We start from the raw sequence: 21,046 nt of genomic DNA on the forward strand, positions 1-21,046 counted from the left end.
TGACAAGAAGTATATATAATATTATATACGAGTGTATATCATTCACTTAAAAATAGAAAAATAAAATCATGTAATTTAAAATTAATACAATAAAGTTATCAAGCTAGTTTATATCTTTTATTTAATTTTAAATCTAGTGATATTTTGTGGTGGATTATCTTTATTTGATGGGAAGATTTGATTTAAATTTAAATGTGATTTTATTTTATTTTATTATTATTATTATTATTATTTTGGTATATATCTCTGTATTTCGATTGAGATCAAGTCTCAACTTCCCCAATTAAGAATGGAGATCGAATTAGAGAAAGAAATTGTACCAAAAATTCTCATACTAATTAGATTAATAATTTTAATTCATTTATATTGAATCGATTATTTGCAGATATAGATTTGTGCTTTACAAGTACAAAGAAAAAAAACATTATCAAGTGTAATGTTATTTTTATCATTTTTTTCCAGTGTACATTGTAAAAAATAACAACCTTACAAGAACCAAACTATGCACTTGCCTTAAAGGGGTCCCAAAGGCTTAAATAACTAACAAAGTTGCTTCCCAAAGTTCATATCATTCGTTCTTAAATTACAACTGTCTCAAAAACATGCAATGTGACAAATTAAAACAAAGCCCAATTTTCACATCCATAAACCACAGATAATCTCCTCTCCAAGATTACAAAGCAAAACCCGAATACGAATATAAACACGTATGCTCACTCATACTAAGGAGAGCAACTTATAAAGAAACTTCAGGAGACTATATATGATAACTTTAATTTTGGCTCGCTAGCATCCGAAAGGCTATTGGAGCCGACTAGCCCCTTCAGGGTTCTTAATTAGGGTTTAATATCGATCACATACGTACATTAATTACATTCTTAGGTAATATACATAATAATCCAACTCTTTGCTTAAACTTCATGCCTTAAGGGGCAATACACTAGAATAGACATATGTACGACAAATAGGACACGTCGTACCATACTTTCTTAGCCATTCGTCGATACAAAACTCATGAAACTTATGTTCGCATTGCTCCAAAACCTTAACACCACCATACTCATCATCCTTTTCTACACCAAAACTATCCAAACATATGACACAATCACCGCAATTCTTAGAACTTTCCAAGATTTTTTCGATGTCTATAACTACTGATTCTGCATCACGGTTGGGCTGCCATGATTGTGATTCCCCTAGATTTCGATGTTGTCTTGGGTTGCCTCGTACAGGTAGAGAAGATCTCGCTTGGCCTTCAGGTTGTACTAGGTTGGCCGATCCACAGGCAGGCCGGGGAACTGTTATATTGACAGCCGCGTCATGATTCGTACTATTTTCACCGCAGCAGCATCTAAGGCATGCTTTCACGATGAAAACGATGAACACAATTAAACCGGGGGCAAAATATGCAATTACACTCACAGATAAATTTGACAGAGCCATTATTATTGTTGTATAAGGCTTAGTTTGGAGTTTTGGACTGCCGTGTATGAAACATGAAGGTTTAATGACTATATTAAAAAGGATTAAGGATTATATTGTATGTTAGTGCTTCTTAAAGTTAATGAAGTTAATCACGTTAATCAGAGTTCTACTTGAATGAGAAGTTATATAGACGCTTTGTTATGATGAGTTTTTACTAAGATTTTAGCGTGTAACATAGAAAATCATTAAGTTCTAGCTAAAAGGAAATAAATTGCGATTTCTTTAGAATTATATAATTTGAGTACCACAAAAGCAAAATTAATGAACATAGACTAGATTAATTAATAATCATAATATTATCCTTTAATATTACAGATATTTATCCAACTTCTTTTCTTGGAATTTTCCTCATTTGGATCAAAAAAAAAAAAAAAAAGATATTTATCCAACAAAAAAAAAATAAAAAAGATGTTTATCTAAATATCTAACAAGATACAGAAAAAAAAAATTCCAATTTTTCTATATTAAAAAAAAAAAATCAAGAAAAAGTAACGAATAAAATAAAAATCTGTAAACTAATCAACCTATTTTCAGAAATAGGTGATACGAATATTCGACAAAGGCGCCCTTCATTTCACCTTATTTTTGCTAAACTGAAATTATATTTACTGAATTGAAATTATTTTTGCTGAACTTAAATTAATTTTACTGAATTGAAATTATTTTTGTTGAACTGAAACTATTTTTAATGATTCTCTTTCATATTTCTTAATTTTACTGGCACGAGAATAACTAACATATATGGATGTATAGGGAATCTTCCAATAACATATTTCTATAAATATTTTGTCAATATCCTATATATAAAGTAAAGGGGGGTTTAGGTTATAAAATTTACTTTTCCAAAATACTTTTTTTTTCTTTTCTTTTTTAATTTTTTTTGAGAAGTCAAATTTTATTTATTTAGCCAACATGACAATATGACAACATCAACATATTTTTTTAAATAACATATTTTTAATTATTTTTTTTGGTGTTTAGAGAGCCACAAGGGCGAGTGGTGAGAATCGATCCCAAGATCTCTTGGAATCGGGAGGGGAGCTCTAACCACTTGAGTTATCCCTTACTCTCATTTTTAATTATTCTTAATCAACAATAACTAACTAATGGTTTTTAATTAGAAATTTAGAATTAAGGAGATATATTGTGGTTTAAAAAAACATAGAATTGAGCTTGATAGATTACTTATATTGCTCTTAGCTTGTGTTTTTAATAATAAAAAAAAAAACCATGTAATCTATCTATTTTAAGTGTTACAAGGATTTTTTTTTTTAAATAACCACCTACAATTCTTCTCATTTTACTAATAAGCACTAACAATTTTTTTCAAAAACATTGAATTCCAAAGTCTCCTATAAAACGTCATTGTGGGCCTCACCAATAGATGTTTTTTTTTGGTTTTTTCATTATACACAAACTATTGGGTGCGTCCACCCACACCCAATAGTTTGTGCGGCCAAACTGCATTTTTGCTATTTAAGAAGAAAAGTGAATCTTTCTCTCTCCTCTGCCATCACCTGCAAACAGGTCGAAGTCGAATGCCCCCTAACATGGAAGATCGGGCCACCGTAAGTTCTTGGTCAAGACGATCGCCGATAATGGACATGGAAGATCGGGCCAACGTGAAATGGAAGATTGGTTGGAGGTGGTTGTTGTGGGGATGCGGGTTTTGGTGGACGGAAAATTAAGGGGTTGATCTGCTTGTGATTAGTGGTCGATTGGGTGGTTTGTGGGTGCGGTGGCCTGGTTCGATGGTTTATGGGTGCAGTGGTCTGGGTTCGGTGGTTTGTGGGTACGGTGGTCTGGGTTCGATGGGTTGTGGTTGAGGTGGCTTGGGTTCGGTCGTTGAAGGAGAACGAAGGAGATGGAGTGAGGGGCGTGTTTGAGAAGTTGCTAACAGGATGGAGAAAGAAAGAAAGAGAGGAAGAGGGGGAAAGAGGAGAGAGAATGAAATTAAAATAGTTTGTACTTGTACATACTTTCTATATCAGCTAATACAAGTAATATATCAGCCAATTGAAATTTTGTATCAGTCAACATTAAAAACATTAATAAAACGTATCAGGCAACATAACATACATATCAGCCAACAAGAGGAGTATATCAGCCAACAGAAGAAACATATCAGCCAACAAAGGATGCATATCAGCGAACAAAAGGATGAAATCAGCAAACAAAAGCAACAGGTCGATGAGCCAACAAAATAAACATATAAGCCAACAATTAAAATATATTAGCTAACAAAATAAATATATCAGTCAACTAAAGAAACATATAAGCCAAATCATGTCTAATATCAGCCAACAAAAGGAAAAAAAAACATATCAGCCAACAAAAGGAATATATTAGCCAACACAAAAACCATATCAGCTAACAAATGAAACATATCAGCCAACACATGAAACATATCAGCCAACGAGTCAAATATATCAGCCAAGCCTCCTGCACTATACATCAGTTCGTGTATCCATCCGCATGCAATACCTTCTCTTTATTGTGTGCTCATCAGTTTCTTAACTGTAAATTCAAATATACAAATTGAACACAAAATTAGGTACCTAATTTATGAAATTGGGGCTAATTATATGATGGTGTTCTTCATTTAGGGTTTTCAAATGAAATTGAGGATATATTATTTAGGGGTTGTTTGGTTGGGGGTATTCAACAAAGGGAAAGGGAATCAACTGTCATGATTCCCTTTGTTGATGTTTGATAGGCAAATTCAATCATTCCCTTTACCCCTCCCATTACCCCATTTTCCTCTATTTTCATTCCCCACCCCCCAAGGGAATCACCCTAACCCCCAAACTCCTCTTCACCCAACTACCTTGACCAACCTTGCTTTTAACTACCTTGACCACCCTCAAAACACCAATTGCCCGCCGACGCCACCGCCCAACCACCACTAGAAACATCGTCTAGCCACCAACAAATTGTCGACACACTAACGCCACCACCCAGCCACCACCGAAACTACCCAAAACCACCCAGCCACCACCGAACCCACCGAAACCCCTCGCCTCACCCTCGCCCACCACCGAACCCCCTCGCCTCACCCTCGCCCACCACCGAAAACCCTCGCCTTACCCTCGCCCACCGCCGAATTGGATGGTGGAGTTAGGCAGGGAATATGGTTGATGCGCGTGGGAGTTGTGAGAATGGGTTGTAGTGGTTGATTGGTGATGAGTGGGGGCCGATCTGATTTCGTGGGATTTCACGGCTGCTACTTAATCGGCATAGGGAGGGGGCCGATCTGATTTCGTGGGGTTTCGTGGCGGTTTGTACAGGGGCGTCGCGGCGATTGCGGTAAGGGGAAGGGAAAGGGCTTGGTAGGAAGTAGGTTAGGGTACTGGTAGGTGGTCACCGACATTCAGGGGTGGTGGTAGGTGAATGGTAGATTTAAGGGGTAGTGGTGGTTGACTGGTTGTAGAAGGAGGAGAGTAGTGGTGGTTGCAAATGTGATTCCCTTTGTTTATGTAAAACAAACAACAATACAAAAATGAGGGATTAGCTTTCCTTTCTCCTCCTTCCCTTTGTTGATTCCATTCCGTTTACGTTGTGCGAACCAAGCGACCCCTTAGTACTCTAGCTATTGAAAAAAAATATTCATGTTAGATATGCTTGTTTGATACATCACCAATTCACCACAAGCAAATTAAATAATTTCTAAAGATCCAACTTTCTAGGTTTTTGTTTTTCATCACATTCATATCATTCTCAAAAGTTCAACAATATTTTCCACTCACTCACTTCTACACTTCATTAAACTTTCGGGAACAAAGAAAATATAATATAAAAACTATGGATTTTGTGGCCGTGACCACTAATGTCACCACGAAAATTAAGTTTTTTTTTTCCTCACGATTGTCTCAAAAATAATATAAAGGAAAATGTGGCATGTCCTGTACTCTTCATCTTATTTTCACTTATTTTAACTCTAATAAGTTCAAATAAGAAATAAATTCTAATAAGGGTTATTCAAGTACACATTACAATTGAAATAAGTTTTAGTAAGATCAGATAAATTCTTATAAGTAAAAATTAGGTGAATAGAACACACCCTAAGTAAAAATACTCTTTTCCTTTCCGCTGCTTCAAAGATGAAACAAAATGCAAACAAAACCTAATTTTCACACACAAGAACCGCATAATATTACATTGTAATAATCTCTTCACCAAAATTACAAATAACCCCAAATACAAACCTTAAACACACTAATACAATATAATTAAGTGAAACAAGAATATAACAAATATTTTGGCTAAGCCAGCATCTGAAAGGCTATTAAAGCCGACGAGCCCTAACAAACTTACAAGAACAACCTTATGATTGTCGTTTTTCAAATGACTGCTATAGAATTTTCATTTAGTTAGGGTTTAAATAGCACAACCATCACATGAAAGTTGCAAGATTCATTACACAATGGTAGAAGTTAGCCATACGAATAATAATGTACATAACCATCAAACTATTTGCTCAAACTAGCTCTACGCCTTCCCTTAAGGTACGGAATACATTAGAACGGACACACGTTCGACAAAGAGGACAAGTACGGTGCTTACTTAGCCATTCGTCGATACAAAACCCATGAAACTTATGCCCGCATTGCTCCAATACCTTAACACCACCATACTCATCATCATCTTTTTCGCCCACAAAACTATCCAAACATATGACACAATCATCGCAATTCTTAGAAATTTCCTGTAATTTCTCCACGTCTATTACTACTACAGATTCTTTATCATGGTTGTAACTCGGTTGCACTTCCCCTTGATTTCGATGTTCTGATCTCGGGATGCGTGGTACACGCTGAGATCTCCCTTGACGTTGAGGGTGCGCTAGGGGGACCGACACTCGGACATGCTGGCGAAGAGCTGTTGTTGTTACATCGACATCATCATCTTCGTCGCCGCAACAGCAATGATAACATGCTCTTATGAGCACGACGATGAAAAGCAAAGTTATAGCGGCGAAGGGATATGCAAGAAAACTTGCAATTATACCCAAGACGTCCGTCAGATGAAACATTATCTTTGTTGTATGATGTTTGATTCCGATATAATGACCGAAAGCGAACAAGTAATATATATATATAAGCAGTTAAGCCGGCTAAAATTTTAGCTTTGAATTTAATCTAATTGATTAGAGTTCTAGCTTAATTATATAGTTGAATAAGGAGTTGTTTCTTTAGACTTACCTAATATGGTACATATATACTAAAGTTATAGTTGAGTACACGCTTTGCTTGGGATACAAGTTTTAAGATTAGGAGAAAATTCCCGTTAATTTATGACCTAAGATATAAAAGTATTTTTCTTACTCAACAAATATATACTACCTCCGTGTTTGTAGTAGACACGTTTTGACTTTAGCAATATTCACACATTCCTCTTTAATCGTATTTTGTATTTTATACGTAATGAAAAAAATACTCATGTGGGATTTTGTTAGATTCGTCACAATAATATTTTCAATATCAAATTTTCAGAATTTTTACTTATCGGTAATTAAAGATATTAATGGTTGAATTTCTGTATTGACAAACGTGATTAAATATACGTGTCAATAAAAAAAAACCGGAGGAAGTATATCAAAACAAATTGAAAATCTAATTATCATTCATGGCTGTACGGGAAAATATTATAAGAAACTGCACAACTATAACTTATATAAATCGATTTTGCCAAATAAAAAATCTACTATCTTTTTTAATCCTAATCCTTATCTTAACTGAGTCTTAGATTTTTAGGAATTGCATGTCTTTATAAGGGTTAAATTTATTTATTTTAAATATTAGTAAAAGTTTGTACTGCTAAAAAAAATTGAGAATCTAAAGAACCCTTGTTTGGTGAGAAACACTTTTGACTGTTTTTTTTTAATTTTTTTTATATTTTGAACTTTGAACAATTCTTTTTAGTTTTTTAATTTTTTTATATGTTGATCGTTGATAGATGCAGAAAGGCTTATTGGTAAAAAGTTCAAGGATGAAACAGTTCAAAACGACATGAAATTGTGGCCGTTTAAGGTTATAGCTTCGGATGAAAAAGATAATAAGCCAATGATTGTCACTACTGTTAATTAGTGGTGTAAAATTTTCTCTCAAATGCCTTTTTCCTTTATTTTAGCTAAAATATAGGAAAGTTTTATTATGTTTGACTAAAATTTAATTATTTTCTATTGTTACATACATTCAAGATTTGAATTTATTGACCTTTTTTTCCAAATTTTAATAAATTTGGTCAATAGTATATTAGTATTCTTATCTTTTTCCCGTCTTTTTCTAAGATAACGTTTGTTAAATTTGTTCACATAAGGGGCTAATCCTAGTGTTTTCCTAGCTAACTTTCAATGCAGTTGTAATAATTTATAATCAACCTTATAGTTATTTTGTATAATCTTAATTAATATATATCTTTTTAATAATAAAAGGAAAAAAAAAAACTAGTACAACTTTTTTAAAAACATATAGATGAGCAGTTTAGGGTTAAGCTAGTTTATTATACAAGTAACATCATCCATTCCTTACAAAAATAAAATGTATACAAAATAAGGTCATGTTATTTTGAGCTTATGAGCAGAGCGAGCATTTCAACAAAGCAAAGTAGCTCTAAAGAACAGGGTCTACTTTGTCTCATTTTCTTTTGTTTTAATGATTAAAAGAAAATTTCTAACTATTTATAAGGGTAACTCTATTTGTCCATTGTGATAACTAACTCCTCATATGTCGATGTAAAGCCATTTGATCACCGTCATAACTCTAATTAATCAATTAAATGCGTATATGTGAAGTGGTCAAACCATCAACTAATAGTGCGACTTTGATTGTGTGACTAGTCATATATAAGAATTTCTTATGAACAAATCGGTTTTAGGTAAATGCACTAGAGTAAATTTTTTTACAATATTATTGATATTCATAATTGAAGGGGATGATGAAGGAGTGATTAGAGGTTTATTTTTTAAATGGACAATCAAACTAATATACATATAACATACAAATTGAAAAGCAACAGCTAAGAAGAATAAAATACTGCAATGACTACAATATTTTTTGTTGCCATTGGTAATTTTTTAAATTAAATTAACCTCTTCAAATCTTATAAATAAATTTAACAACAAAAAAAAATCATCTCACCCAAGAAGTACATCAAGCACTTCACAACTTATGCAATTCCAATGCTAATAAGAGGATTACCGTCGATGATCAAGGTGTCAACGGCCACAATCAAGAATCCAAGTCAGCCAAGTCATTGCTGGTGTTAGTTCTAACACTATGTTACTGTGTTAGTGCTCGTGCCATGCACTGAAATAATTAACACTATGTTATTTCATTTATTTAGAACCTCTTATTTTCAGATTTAAAATTTGTGCTTTACAATCACAAAAAACATTATCAAGTGATTTTATTTCCAATGTATATGTTAAAAACATCAACCCTTTGTAGCCAAGCTTGAACTAGTGAAGTTGAGTAAAGATGAGCATAAATTGACCCTTTAACCATTAATCCTAATTATGTAAAGGACAATTGCTACGAGTTTATGTGTATAATACGGGACAGATTGGGCAGTAAGCCAGAAATACTTTGTCACGCGACGGCACTAAATCAAAATAGTTAGTTCTAACATCACAGCCATGATTCATAATTCTATATACAGTATTTGATAGCTTCTAGGCTAGAATTTGCTACAAAGTACAAATTGGTTAGAAGACTTAAAATTCAGAAATAAAAGCAAAACGTATCTGATCAGTCACTCCTTTACGTGCTTGAATATTGCACAGGATAACTAATAATCAATTGAAAACAATACAAGACATTTAGGAGAAAATAATACAAAAGAAGCACAAAAGCATAGTTACCTATGAAACATGCTGAAAACAAACATTTCCAGAAACTTGATCAAGCTCAACACAGCAGATGGTTCATAATCACAAAGAGGATAATATTGGCTAATTTCCTACTCAATGAGCCAAATTGCAAAATACTTCGTACCAAAGGAAATAAACAAGTAAATTACTATTTACTAGTATAGAAGACATGCTTCCAATTCAGCTACTAGTGGTTCTAGTATTTGTAATAATGTTCACAACAAAATACTGCAATTTCAAGCAAATTTGGCAGAGTAGACAGTAGCAGCTTCAGCATGTAATAGCTACTAGTACACACTAAAGAATACGCTATTTGTAGCGGCTTAGAGCATCAATAAACCAAATTGATGACAAATGCTTTCCAGCTCCTTCAACTTCTCCTCAAACTTTGAAGCTGTAACAAGATCAGAATTCTCTTCCAGCCATAAAAACGTCTGCTCGATGGCATCCTTTATCTTCTTCTCATAAGTGTCAGTCCCAATATTACCAGAAACATACGCAGCTTCCCACATGTTGTTGACATAATCCTGGAGTGCATTTTTAGCTTTCACCATCTTCCTATGCTCCTCATCTTGAGCCTTGTACATTTCAGCCTCTTTTATCATCCTTTCTTTGTCTTTCTTTAAAAGCCGACCTTGGTAATTGAGAATGGTAATTTGTTTCCTGTTTCCAGTGCTTGTTTCCACTGCTGATACGTTAAGAATACCATCAACGTCAACATCAAAGCAGACGTCAAAGTTGATGTCACCTGCCGGTGCAGGAGGAAAACCTGAAATAGTAAACTCCCCCAACTTATTGTTGTCCTTGGCAATGGACCTCTCACCTTCAAATACAGAAAACATCATACTTTTCTGATTGTCAATTATAGTATACCATTTCGTATACATCATGGCTGGAATGGTTGTATTCCTTGGGATCACAACAACCATGTTATCTAAATAATCTTGAAGTCCAAGTGACAAAGGTGTGACGTCAACAAGAACGATATCCTTATTACTGCTGCCAACACCACACATGACAGCAGCATGGACAGCTGCACCATAAGCAACAGCCTCATCTGGATTAATGTTTTTGCAAAGGTTCTTTCCATTAAAAAAAGTCTGCAACAATTGCTGAACCTTTGGAATACGGGTTGACCCACCAACTAGGACGATATCATCAACATCGTGCTTCCCCACCTTGGCATCAGCTAAGCACTTCTCAACAGTGTCCACACAATTCCTAAACAAATCTATATTCAGCTTCTCAAAACCAGCACGAGTTATGGTAAATGTAAAATCAATGCCCTCAAATAGGCAATCAATCGAAACAGTTGTCTGGGGAGTTGAGGAAAGTTCCCTTTTGGCTCTCTCTGAAGCAGCTCTCAATCTTCCAAGAGCTCTATGATTATGACTTATGTCTTTTTTGTGCTTCTTCTGAAACTCCTCCACAAGATAACTTACCATTCTGTTATCAAAGTCTTCTCCGCCTAGATGGGTATCACCACTAACAGCTTTAACTTTGAATTCGCCCTTTTTAATGGCTACCAAGGACACATCAAATGTCCCACCACCTAAGTCAAATATTAGAACCTTTTTTGCAGGGGCACCCACACCATTAGCCTTTGTTTCAAGACCGTAAGCCATGGCAGCAGCCGTTGGCTCATTGATAATACGAATTACATTGAGCCCTGCAATAGTTCCTGCATCCTTTGTTGCCTGACGCTGGGTATCATTAAAGTATGCTGGAACTGTGACAACAGCATTTTTCACTGAGGTGCCAAGGAAAGCCTCGGCAGTATCTCTCATCTTCATCAAGACCATTGAAGATACCTCCTCAGGTGTGAATCTCTTCTCCTCACCCTTGTAGGAGACCACAATCATTGGCTTCGATTCTGTTCCTGGATCACTACTATCTACAACCTTGAATGGCCACAACTTTATGTCTTTCTGCACAGTTTCATCACTGAATTGTCTACCAATAAGCCTCTTTGCATCTGTCATTGATATCATGTAGGGAAGGTTATCAAAAGACTACAAAATTTAAAGGAAGCATAAAATTAAGCTAAACAATTTATCACATTCTAAAGGGGAAAAAGTAGTAAGGGATATTAGAACAAACCTGTAAATGAAATTATTTTAACCATCTAAGCTTCTGGAGTAATTATGAATGTTTGACAGACAGAGACACACACACACACCCACACACACACACACACGCCACACACACACACACACCCACACACACACCACACACCCCACACACTCACACCCACCACACACACACCCCACACACACACACACACACACGTGTGTGTGCCTTATGTTAGTCACTAGTTGTGTAGGTGGGTATTGACATAGGAAAATCAGAAAATGTGTAGATGCTTCTAAGGGAAGAGGTTAACAAATGAGTAAATGACCCCTCGATGGAGAAGCTAAAATGAGTAATAGTGAAAAACATTCAGCTATATCAACATACAATGATATCATTTCAAAAACATTCAGCTAAATCAACATACAATGATATCATTTCAAAAACATTCAGCTAAATCAACATACAATGATATCATTTCAAAAACATTCAGCTAAATCAACATACTAGTATATCATTTTAAAATTTTCACTTTGATATCCAGGTATCTCAATAACTTTTCAATATATTCTTGTTCAAAATTACTAGCAAAACATATTAGAGTTTTTCGTGAACAAGTACCTATTAGGGCTATTACTACTCTATTAGGAATAGGATAATAGTTGTGATATTTCGAAGATAATATTCCAGCATTACTGATTCAACAAATTTCCGTTAATGGCCACAATACAATAATTAGAAAATCGAATCAATTAATCAACCCCCTCCCCCCCATTATGAAATCCCCCATCACGAAACCCCCATTATGAAATCCCCCATCACGAAACCCCATTCCCCCTTCTAAATCACTGAACAATTACCCCTAATTGAACACCCCATTTATATAGAATTGACCTATTTCCATAAATTGTAAACCCTAACCTGAAAATCACGAGCTCTTTGGTAAGCAATTACTAATAAACTAGATATATAATTTGGCAATCCTTCATATAATTTGGCAAAATGATTTACATCATAAATGTCCTTAATAACGGATAAATAAAAGTGTTTCATCTAGAAAATGAGCAGATTTAAGAAGTAAACAATACAATTATGAAAATAGTACGAGTACAAAGTACTCCGTATAATACAAAACAGCAAATAATTTTTTTTTTTGAAATACGAAATAAAATGAAACTAGCCAGCAGGAAAATGGACGATAATATAAATAAACAAACCAAAGATAGTGTTGGCGGTGTTGACAGAGGCTTGGTTCTTGGCACCTTCACCGATAAGGCGGTGGGAGTCAGTGAAAGCAACCCAAGACGGTGTCGTACGGTTGCCCTGATCATTTGTTATGATTTCAACGTGGTCATGACGCCAAACTGCAACACAAGAGTATGTTGTACCGAGATCGATTCCGATCACCGGCCACTCTCTAACATTTTCTCCCATTTTCAAACAACTCTCAAAGCGGCAGGATTTCTTGTCTTTTTACATAGAAAGATGAAAAGGTTATACGGGTACGAGCAGAAAAGTTGGAAAGTTCAATGGTTTTCCAGTTCCCAAGTTTAGTCAATTGATGCGGATAGGTCTCAATACCTTTTCATCTCTATTAGCCATGTTAGAGGAGTCAATTCGGATAATCGAAAGGGGTTTGGGTCGGATCTATTCAGGTCGGATGTGTTCGGGTCAAAATTATTCTTTTAACTCGGATCGGGTCAGGTCGGGACAGATTCGGGTCATGGTCTATCGAGTCCGAGTCGGATATGGGTCCGGCCAACTCCAGATTGGTTCATGTTCGGTTCGGATAAATTCGAATTGGGTTCAAAACAGGTTTGACCGGGTTAATTTCAGGTCAGATGAATTTGGATCAGGTTGATTTGGGTTCGGATAATTTCGATTCGATCAATTTCGGTTTGATTAAGATAAGGTTGATTCAGTATTTGGTCAATTCCGATTCAAATCCTTTCCGTGTTTGTCTAGATATTGGTCGAGTTGACCAAATTCAATATCCAAATAAGGTCATTTTTAAACTAGAGTAATTATTGAATTTTTACCTTATTATTGGGTTGATATCAAGTAATTCATGTGTCATTTCTCATATTGTGTGGTTAATTATCACAAAATGCAAAGAACTAGTTTTCTCATTCAATCAATTCTTGTGTAATATTTATCTTGGAGCCAAATTTAAATTGAATAATTATCAATAATTTATCATACCTACGTACATAAGTGAGACGATTAGTAATGAACTAGTTATAGACTGATAGACAGATAGATAGATGATAGTCACATATGGTGATATACAAAAAAGAATGTCCTCTTTTTAAGGTACTACTCTTCAATTGATTGATCTCACGAGGCTACGAGTACTATTAGTTTGCTTTTTCAATTTGTATAAAGTTTTGTTAGAGTTTTAAACTTTCTAACTTATTAATAATAATTAACAAATTTATAAATATATAGTAGTATATGAACTTGAAAAAAAATGGCCAATTATAGGTTAGGCTTAAAATTATGGCGGGGTTTAAATCGGATCGGTTTAAAATTGGGTCGGGTTAATATCAGTTCGGGTTAAAACAGATTGAATTAAATCGATTATTTTCAGGTCATTTTCGGATCGGGTTGAGTTCAAGTCGGGTCAAATCAGTTCGGTTTGAGTTCCAGTCGGATCATATCGGGTTCGAGTTGAGTTTAAATCGGGTTGAATTCGGATTTGGATTAAGTTTAGGTCGGTTACAGATCAGATTTGGGTCCTGAATTTCTCGGGTCAAATAGAAAGTACTACGTGATGAGTTCGAAAAGTCTGTCAACAACTGTCAGAAAAATGACGACCCACCACCTTCCTCGTCGAGCGGAAAGGTGGATTTTTTAATTTCCAGCGACCAGAACAACCGGCGTACAAAACCGGTCACCCGGGACGGTAATCAATTGGTTTTCAACACTAGTTGACCACGATAACTGGCATCCAAACGATTACCATCCCGGGTGACCGATTTTGCACTCCGATTGACCACGGTTGACTGGCGTCCAAAATTGGTTACCGTGGTGCCGGAGATTTAAAAAGAAAAATGATTGGAGGTGACGCAATTCATTACCTCTGATCGTCGCCGCCGCTTGTACAGACACTGTTGTATTGATGGTGGTTAAGAAGCGGTAATTGTGGACCCTATGGGTGATGAGAGAGAAAAAAAAAAGATGGATGGGGGTATAGTAAGGCGTATTGATGTCCATTCACTTTAAATGTCGGCAGAGATAACAATTGTTAGCGGTGTTTAACACCCTCCTATAAACTAGAAGTAACATAAAGAATATATATATATATATGAAAAGAACGCCGATGGGATATGAAAAACATATAGAGAATTATATCAACTAAAAACAATAAGATGGTAGCATCTGATAAAATGGAAGATATATATTACTTGCTCTATTTTTCTTTTGCGGCCGTATTTTATTACTTGTTTTATTTCATTTTTTTGGTAACTTTAAAAAATATTTTACTATTTACTTTTCCATAATTTGTCCTCTCGTATCATATTTTCATATTTTTCATATTTTCTATTCTCTCCCCTTATATTCACATTTGTTTTTTTTTAAATTTTTTTTGTATTATTAAACCAACCCCACTTTCATAATACTCCCTCCGTTCCCTTTTGTTTTTGGGAAATTGTTCCATGTAAGGATGTTAACGGGGCGGGGCGGATGTTGGTTTTCCCATCCCCATCCCTGCCTAACATTCTCATCCCCATCCCCATCCCTGTGGCGGGTCCAAAATTCATCCTCATCCCTATCCCAACGAGTACAATTCCAAAACCATCCCCGCCCGACCCCCCACCTGATCCCCACCCAAGACCCACCTAATCCCCGCCTCCCAAATACAACATTACTACGTAATATACTAATATAGATTACAATTAAAAAAATCATTGTTAATATTAAGTTCATTATAACATATAATATTTAGTTATTATCTGCTACTTTATTTTACACAATTTTTTTAATATAAAATAATATAAAAGTGTATAATTTTATTTAAAAATATATAGATGTGGGGGATTGGGCAAGTACGAAGTGGGGGGATAGGAATGGGGCAGGTACAATCTAAAATCTACCCCCGCCCCATCACCCATGGCGGGTAAGGTTTTCATCCCCATCCTCGCCCCACCACCCACCAAATCGGGACTCATCCCCGACCCACTAGGGCGGGGATGGGGCGGGTCTCCTACTTAACCCGCCCCACTGACATCCCTAGTTTCATGTATCCTTGAGGTTTTAAAAAATGCGCCGTGTACCCCTGAAAACTTTTAAATACACCATGTATCCTTGAGGTTTGTAAAAACTTGTACCAAATATCCTTAGACTCACAATAAATGTTAATTTTGTTAAATTGAGACCCCTAAGCATCAAATTCTATTAAATTATTACAGTTTAATGCTACTATATATAATGCTAAACCATTTAATTATAAAGTTAACTTAATTAATAAAGCAAATTCTAACACCCAAAAGTAGAATGATCAACAGAGTTTAAATTTTGATATAATTTATACTTTTAGGCGTTTTTACTGTATAGATGTAAAGTACTAAAAGTGAGTCACTGTGTGGGCTTGATTTTAGTTTGATAAGTCAATGATATGTGCATTTGTTAGAGGATTAGGTTATTTGGTGCATTTATTTACAAACCTCGGGAGTACATGGTGCATTTGAAAGTTTTCAAGGGTACATGGTGCATTATTTAAAACCTTGAGGGTACACGGAACAATTTCCCTTTGTTTTTTACGTTTCCATTTAAGGTATTCTTTTTATTCTTTATATTTAGTATCTTTCCTTTTTTAGTGATAAATTTTGGACAAACTTACCGTTGCTTTACAATCTAAATACTTTATTCTCCTTACTTCATGCTTCATTTGTACTTTTTGTACTCCCTCCATTTGTTTTTTAAATGCATCACTTTGACTTTAGCACTATTCACATACCATGGTTGACTTAATTTTTTTCAATTTTTACTAATAGCCTTTCTCGGCAAATGTGCCCTTGAAAAACATTACTAATATTAATGGTCAAAATTATGTCTTGGCAAATGTACCGATCAAACTAATGCATTCATAAAAATTAAAAACAAAAAGAGTAATATTTTAATGTTTTTTCAATACTCATTATTGCTTTCTCTCTCCTCTCTCTTCTATTACTTTTTGTACAATTTCATTCTCCCATCTTTGAATAAAATCTTGTTCTTTCAAACTAAATTAATTTGAATTGAAATGAAGTAATGTGGACTGAAGTCAACTGGTCAAATTAGATCTGCATTGAGCTTTACAAAAAAAAAAAAAAAAAAAAAAAAAAAATCCCTCCAATTTTTTTTTTTATATATTTTTAATCAAATCTTCTTAAACAATTTTTTTTATCATCTAAGATATTTTTTCCATTATAATAAACATTTATATATCTTTCATATTTTTTTTCATTTCAACTATACCTTTTATAGGTATTCGTATTTTTCAAAACTGATGACCCTAAATAAGGTAAAATATATTATATATAAAAATTAGGCCAAATTTGAAAATAACACGTGTAAAAACACCCAAATTTGATTATAACACCAAAACATTTCGAAATTTTATTATAACACCACTTAAAATTCCAAAATTTTGGTTTCACCACCCACTAACGGATTTTTGGATGGAAACTGTTAGTAGGACCCACTAGAGACACGTGTCAGTTGTTTATTGGCTTAAAAATAAAAATAAAAATAAAAATTAAAGTTAAAAAAAAACCCCTAAACTCTAACCCAGCCAATTGCCCCACCACCGCCGACCGTCACTACACCGCCGGAGACCCCCACTGCCGTCGGATTCCCTTCCTTCACCGGCGAAACCACCGGCCGTCACCCCCACCAACATCAGCCCCCTCGTAAATCCCCTTCCCCCTTCCTTCTCCCCGAAAAATCACCCCCACCCACCACAACCCTCTGCGAAAACCACCTAGCCCCTTTGCCTCCTTCAGACCCACAACCAAACCCTGAGACCCGACGCGGACCACCACTCCTCCTCCTACCCACGACCCACAACCCTCCTTTTCTATCTCCTCTGAATCTCCAAATCAGAAAGTGATTTCGGTTCAGGTGTGTGGGGGTTAGGGTTTCGGTTCAGCTAATGGGGGAGGAGGCGGAAACTAGACGGGAGAAAGGGAGAGGGGCTGAAAACGGGGCGGTGGTAGGGACTGCTGGCTAGGTTTAAGTTTCGGCTGAGGTAGTGTGGTGGGGTTAGGGTTTCGATGGAGGTGGAGGTGGTGGGGTGGTGGGGGTGGCTAGGCTGGTGTTTAGCGTGGTCTGGTTTCGCCGGATTATGTGAGGGCAGAGGATGTCGGCGGCAGCGGCGGCTGGGGAAGATGGTGCCGGTGGTGGGGCTAGCTGGGTTAGGGTTTTTTTTTTTAATGTTTCTTTATTTTTAAGCCAATAATTAACTGACACGTGTCCCTAGTGGGTCCCACTAACGGTTTCCATCCAAAAATCCATTAGTGGGTGGTGAAACCAAAATTTTGGGATTTTAAGTGGTGTTATAATAAAATTTCGAAATGTTTTGGTGTTATAATCAAATTTGGGAGTTTTTGCAGGTGTTATTTTCAAATTTGGCCTAAAAATAATATTATTGTGGATCTGAGGTTTATATACATGCAACTGACGTTATATTGAACATAGTGATGCCTAATTTTAATATAGTTACTTCAATTTCAACATAATGACCTTGACCGGTATATTAAAAAATTCAATAAAAAAAATTAACCTCTTATAACTTTTATAATGTCACAATGACTTTTAATTCAACATAGTAACCTTTATTTTAATATAGCGACATTTATTTTGGTACACCCCAGTTGGACTTTTTAATCAATGATACACTTACTTAATTTTTGATTATCAGCGGTACACCCAAGGTTTCATGTAATTAACATAACTTATGCAGGTAAGTGGAGTATTAAAAATTATAAAAAATAATAGTGGGGTTAATAATTTAATAAAAAATAATGAAATTTGTAATTTATTTATTTAATTTTTGGTCATATCAATCTCTAAGAACAAAATTAAAAAAAATTACAAAAAATTGAATATGGTGGGCTATAATGAAAATTAACATTGGTACTTCCTCTGTTCCAATAATATTGCAACAATGAGACTTTTGCACTATTCATCACTCTTATTTGACCATATAATATGATTTATACGTTAAGTAAAATATAATCATGTGTGTTCTTGTTAGATTCGTCTCATAAAATATTTTTCCAATATCAACTGTTTATAACTTGAGAGAGTATTACCACTATTGGGAAATTATATACAATACTTTTTTTTTGGTGTTCCATCCGATTCACCCTTTAGGCTAATTCGGATTCGAGGATTAGTTTTGGATGATTAGGTTACAGTCCCATCCCAATTGTTGTTGCAGGGGATCGAACACGCGGTTCTCCCTACCAAGTGTAGCCCCAACCCCAACCCCAATCACCACTACACCAATAGTCAATTGGTGGGAAATTATATACTTTGTACATCATGAGTTGCTAAATTGAGAAGTTGGTTGAGTATCACGATTTAGAAATTATATATAGCAATCTCTAATAAAATACTCATTTTTATTTTATTACTCAAAGTTGAGTCTCAAAATAATTGAAGATGGTAATAAAATAAGTATTAGTGGAGTTGTGTAGAATCTTTATAGGAGAGAAATATAATATTAAAATGTAGTTTTTTGTCGAAAAAGAAAGTGTAACATTTAAAAAAACATAATCGTATTTAGTAAGTGTAATACTTAAAAAAAACACGGAGAGAGTAATATAGAAATTAAATTATAATTTGCTCTTGGTTTGATATTATATGGTTTGATCTCTATACCAACTGTATGTGGTCGACATATCAAACCCAAAGGGATTACAACATGAAATTTATCAATGAGATTTCAAACTTTTTATTTCTTTCTATGTTATGCTAATATTGCAACATGTAGAAAATTATGCAAAATTCTAATTGTTGCAACATTAAGATAAGACGCAAGTAAAGGATCATATCAATAGAAAATGACTATTAAGAACACAGAAAATGAGAAACAATTATAAGCTAGCTCAGTCATAAGTTGATTTTTGGTTAACTAAAATTAAATTGAACTAAGGGGTATTTCTATGGAGACAAATGCTAGTGAGAGACGAGATTCGACACCTACTAAGCCAATGAATAAACCCTAAGTACTAATATTTTGGATGTACGTGTATTTTATAAGAAAATGACTGTTAAAAAAAACATTAAAGACCACGAAACTTTATAGTTGTGTAAGATAATTTTATATATATTTTTTTGGTATTTAAAGAGTCACTAGGACGTGTGTTGAGAATCGATTTCATGATCACATCAAATAGGGAGGCAAGTTTTAATTACTTGAGCTATTCCTCACTCTCAAGATAATTTTTTATGAAAAAAGTAAAAAAAAAAAAATAGAATTGTGTGGATTATAATAGAATTACTAGTTTAGATCTCGTGCCATGCACGGTTATTGTGAAAGTTATTATTAATCAGTTTGACAATATTTAACAAAACATCTTACACGTAACACTAATTACGGTTTTATAAAAATTATTGTTTACACAAAGGAACAAAATACACCCAAAAGTGTTTCTTGCTCAATTGATAATTAAATAAACAATATTTATCAAATGAGTAAAAAGTAATTTCGGTATACATTGTACCCAAGTAAATATAAGAATCTCAATTTAACTTTTGCATAAATTACATACACCACATTGACTAATGTTTATGATATATACATGAATTTATATATTGTCATATAGATACTACCGTCTCAATACATGTGTGGTTTTCATTCAATTACAAAATAGAGGGGTATAATGTTTCATACTTCAAACCTTATTTCACACAATAACAAATAAAAAAAAATAGAACATGCAGGGGAAAAAAATTGGCAAGTGGAAATCGCTCTATGAAGTCATACTTATTTTAATCAAATTAAATATTAGTTCTTGTCGTATTTGTTAAAATTAACAATTTAGTTAGAGTTTCCATAATAATAACAGGAAATAAATGGGAAGGGAAAAAAAATATATATTGAAATAAATTATTTTGGCAAGCAAAATTTGCTCTTTAGTATAAAGTTAATGTTACATAATTAGATAAATATTTAGGTAAATCATAACAATGATAATTTTTCTTGTAGTACAAAATGTCACAAAATATGTTAAATCTGATTACGGAGTATTTATTTATTTTATTTATAGTTGTCAATCTTGTATGTTTAAAGATACGGAATATACTACATCTTTTTTTTTAAGTAATTACTATATTAATAAAAATAGTCATTATTTTAGTATAAGATCTTTTTAAAATATGTTTTTTTTTACAAAAATAAATAAATAAGGACACACTAGGAGATGATATGTGTCATTGCTGGTGTATCTTTTAGTATATAGTTATTGATGTGACACATCATTTTAGGACATCAGGAATACATACGCATCAGGAATATATGTTTAAGGGGTTGACTTATTTATGGTTGAGTTCACAACATTATTTTATTATCTCAAGTACGGCACTAAAAAACCATCGTGCTTCAGAATAAAATTACAGCTGTAAAAATAT

General features: G+C 34.3%; 1 pseudogene; it reads right to left on the bottom strand.

The window, feature by feature from the left end:
* LOC110685951 overlaps window positions 1–11,330 on the bottom strand; it is a 32,000-nt pseudogene extending 20,670 nt beyond the window's left edge.
* Between the last annotated feature and the right edge of the window lie 9,716 nt (window positions 11,331–21,046).

Source organism: Chenopodium quinoa, unplaced genomic scaffold (assembly GCF_001683475.1).
Source record: "Chenopodium quinoa cultivar QQ74 unplaced genomic scaffold, ASM168347v1, whole genome shotgun sequence".
Lineage (NCBI taxonomy): Eukaryota > Viridiplantae > Streptophyta > Magnoliopsida > Caryophyllales > Amaranthaceae > Chenopodium > Chenopodium quinoa.